This window comes from Cryptomeria japonica, chromosome 7 (assembly GCF_030272615.1).
Source record: "Cryptomeria japonica chromosome 7, Sugi_1.0, whole genome shotgun sequence".
Lineage (NCBI taxonomy): Eukaryota > Viridiplantae > Streptophyta > Pinopsida > Cupressales > Cupressaceae > Cryptomeria > Cryptomeria japonica.
The window spans coordinates 787545504-787550371 of record NC_081411.1 but is presented as its reverse complement, the minus strand read 5'-3'; positions in this window follow the sequence as shown (position 1 = coordinate 787550371).

Below are 4868 nucleotides of genomic sequence, written 5' to 3'. Positions count from 1 at the left end.
AACCTTCAACATAATAAACATTATCAGTATTGCGCTTACCATCTAATGATATGGTTCCTCTTCCTTTGATCATGCATGCTTTGTTATCTCCAAGTCTAACCATACTGACATCAAATTCTTGCAAAGATAGAAACTTCCTTTTATCTCTAGTCATATGATGTGAACATCCACTGTCTATTACCCATTCATCCTTATCTTCAATTTTAGCAACCAGGGCCTTTTCTTTAGGTACATTCTCTTCCAGTGCCAGAATATCTTCCTTGATAGCAAAGAACACCCTTTCCTTTCCATTGCCAGAACCACTAGCAGAGTCTTGTGCTGGTTCATCATTAGAATTAGTCACACCTTCCTCATCCACAAAGTAACATGATTTATCTATATTTTTTTGTACTTATGCTTGTTCTGATATCCAGGGATAGGATTAAAAGATTTTCTATCTATTTCTTCAAATCTTGAATTCCTTTAAGGACATCTAGATGCAAAATGACCTATCTTATTACATGCAAAACATTTAAAAGGTGATTTTCCTTCATACTTACTTCCTACCAGTCCTCTAGGTTCTCTTATAGAAAATAGGGGTTCAAGTTGCTCAAATTATTCATCTTCTCTTTTCATATCTTCCAATTCCTTCACATACAAAGCTTTCCAATCTTGCTTGCCGGTTGATGATGTAAATGCATGAAAAGAAGGTTTAGACTTCACAGCTCCAGAAGGTCCAAATTCTTCAAGCTCAAAAGCAGATAATTTCCCAACCAAGGTATCCCTATTGACAGAGGTATTAGCCATTGTTCTCAATTCATTAATTGTAGTTTCCTTCATCTTATAAGCTGGTGGTAAAGCTCTCAGAACTTTAGAAACTATTTCATCTTCACTGAGAGATCGACCACAACATTGAATTCTCATGACAATTTCATTTACGCTTTCCATGAATGCAGTAATCCTTTCATCTTCTTCCATCTTTAAATTTTCATATCTCACCTAGTAACCATGAAGTTTAGCAATCTTAAAAATAGGGTCACCTTCATTAAGAGTCTTCAACTTGTCCCATATAGCCTTTGCTGATGATTTGTTAGTTAATCTCATTATTTGTTGATCAGAAAGTGCACACAAGAGGGCTTTCTCTTGCTCTACAATCATTTTCAAGCTCCTTATCCAAGTTTACTAGAGGAGGATTGCCAGATGATGGATTAAAAGGTGTAACACCATTCTCTGTGATCTCCCAAATCTCCTTACCAAGACATCTCAGATGAGTTTTCACCCGAATCTTCCATACTTTGTAATTTGTTCCGTCAAGCCTAGGAATTTCTCTCCGAAAGACAACAATAGATGAACTAGATGAACTTGAACTATTAGTCACCATAGGATCTTCCTCAAATGGTTAAGCTTCTGTAGAGAGGACCAGAGCTCTGATACCAATTGTTAGACAGTTCAAATAATCAGAAGACAACAGAGAGGGGGCGGCGGGGGGGGGGGGGGGGGGGGGTTGAATCAGTTGTCACCAGATTATCAGAACCTTAAGCAATTAAAACTTGAATATCAAAAAACATAAGATCAATACCAGGATATCATATATACCAATTAAGCACAAACATCAATTAGAGAATAGATACCATCCACATGACACCAAGATTTGTACGTGAAAAACTTGATAAAGGGAAAAACCCCGGTGGGAAGCCCACCCACAGTCAGATAATACTTCTGCAGTAAGTATGTGATTACAAATTGAGGGACCTACACTTGCAAGAAGGCCAACAACCTAGAGCACACTGCTTATTACAAAAGGAGTCTCACTAACTACATAAAATTCCAGACTACAATCCATAAGAAATAATGAACTGTAATGATAGCATCTCCTTTGCCTGAGTACAGTTCTGGTTAAGCTCAATACCAGAGGACTTAATCCTCTTGCATAAACCCAACTTGATCACCAATTGATTGACCAAATCCTCTGCATGAATGATTATTACATTATTTACTCCTATATCATCCTTATCATTATCCCTTACATGATCTACAATGAGATCTTACATCATATATATACAAACCCTCGACCATAAACAATAAGGTTGGCCACCAAAAAAATAAAGCAATTACATAATTATAAAACATGTTGACCTGAGACCAAAAAAATAATATCCAACCCATAAGACATCCCGGAAACACATTGATAAGTCCAATGAACACGTTACATTAAGTCGGTCCATAACCTAGATTGAACTGGACCCAATTTAGGTCCACACACGCTAAAGAAATGATCCCAATCAACCAAGTCTGGAACACAATCACCATCAGCATCCTGAATCTCTACTAGAAGCCACACCAACACCACTTATGCATAACATCAAAAGGTCTTCAACAAAGCTCTGCCGATGAAACCCTCACGAGATCAACAAACCAAGATTACCAGCATATAAGATAGAATTCAATCACCAAATCAAAACCAACTGTCTGAACATGAGTATGAGTAGCAGATCTAAGACAATTCCATAAGCCAAAGCATACCGGAGTATACCCGATCATCATGATCTTACCAGCTAGAAACCAAACATCCTATCGGGACCAAAAGGATACTGGTAAGGCAACCAAAACAACTAGTGTTGACATCAATGACAAAAATATCAATGCAATACATAATCAATTCCTCCAAATGGCCAACACAATCAAGAAGTGCGGATCAGCAGGAAGGTCGGCCACACATCAAAGAACATCAAACAAGACCCCAAATAGATCCACACACTAAGAACCACTCTGGTAATGAAGGAAAGTTAACCGGTAAGCACAAGAACTTTCCCGGAACCCAAAAATAGTCAACTAGGAATGATAACTAGCCGGAAAAGAATCCAAATGGATTGAAAAATCTAGAATTAAGCACATGAACCAGCCTGGAAACCAAAAAATAGGATCTGCAATGAAAAGCAAGCAACTACCAGTACCTACCGCTAGGAACATAGAAAACTGTACACTGAACTGAACAAGAACTAAACTGAAAGGAAATATTTTTTGGTTGATGCAAGATTGCTCATAGACCGGGGATGCTCCTACATAATAAAGTGACATTCACTTTATTATGTAAGTCAAGTAAAGTGTAAACAAGCATTTTCCAGCAGGACAAATATTTTCATGAGGTAAAGATTGCATTGATGGGAAGGGCCAAATGAAATATTTTAGTCACAAACAAAGTAAAGTGCTGCAAGAAATATTTTTCAAAATGTAAAGTTACACTCATTGGGAAGTCAAAGTCAATGAAGAGGGAATATTTTTCAGTTAGAGCAAGGGAAAGTGCAAGTTAACATTTTTGAAAGACAAGGGTAATTTTTTTTTTTTTTGTTGCAGAGAGATGAAAGAAGAGGGACAAATGTCATTAGCAAATCAGATATGGAGAAGGGACATATGAAAAAAATTAGTTGAATCTAGAGCAATTCTGGAAGCTTCTTCTCTTCTTATTTATTCTTCTTTCTTGTTCTTTTGAGAGATTCTGAATTTTTGTATTGCCTCAAGCATGGAAATAGAAAGTGTTTTGTTCTAAGTCAGAAACTAGGTTGCAAGTTATAATTTTCTGATTTTAGCAAATGTCAATTTGTTTGTGCAGTCATAAAATGCTGCCTTGAAATTGTCTCCATGTTGTACTTTCAGATTTTATATGAATCTTAATATCAAGGATATGTAGATTTGTCATTACAAATTTCCTGTAATTGTGTAGAATGTGTATGGGTTTCTTTCAAGGAAAGAACTAAATTCTATATGCATGCTATTGTGAACTGAGTAGTACAATAAGGATATGTGAGTAGAATTTCAGGGCAATAAGAGTAGATTTGTTAATGTCAGGCATTAACATGCATTGAATCTACTAGTTTGAGTCATTTTGCTAATAAGAGCTTTATTATAGTTGTATTGTCTGGTTTCATGACCCATGGATAAGCATTGGTCTATTTAGGAGTAATGCAATGTCAGATACCATTTATCTTCAAATTAATCTTTCTTCTAACCCTTTCCTCTTTATAAATTATTTTAAATTATTTGTTCTCATATTTTCTCAAAGACAAAATGAGTGAGATTAAGCTTAAATATGAGGTGATGCATAAAGTGTCTTATGAATATGAGAATAGTCCATCTTTCATAAGCCTGTAGGTTGTGATGTTGTAAAGTTATTATCAATGTAGGCTCAAAATAGGAACACCCTCTTGATTATGATGGAGCTTGAAGTGAAGAAGGTTGTGAGAGACTTATTACTGTTGAGTTTTCTTGTGCTTAGTTTGTTGACAGTGTAAATCTGTGTGACCTAGGAATTCAATCCCATAGCCTAGGGTTTTATAACTTCTCTTAGTATTAAGGATAATAGGAAAAAACACCAAAACCAACAACCAAAGCCAACTCCAAAACAATCAAATCTTCAAACAACACAAAAAATTCTTCAAAAGACGAACTTAGAAAGGCATATAAATAAAATTGCATTCAAAACTATACAAAAATCTCCACCAATCAAAATAATTGATAGTATAATATTCCTTACCAACCATGCACAAAATCAAGGTAAGAAAATATAAAATAATATTATTTAACTTACCTAAATCTCTCAACCTATAATAAAATAGGGTAGGTAGGATAAATAATAATCCAAATAGGTAAAAAGAGATTAAATAATAAGAACAACACAATAGTAAAAGAGCGTAGATAAGAAAAATAATTAAATAAATAAATAAAAAGAGGTAAATAGTAAAAATAAACCAAATACCAATAAATAAATAAATAAACTAAATGATATTATCTCACAAACACAAATCCCAAAAGGGCCAATCATAACAAGGGGTAAGTAAATAAACAATAAATAAATAACCAATAAATAGATAAGCCAACAATAAATAAATAAA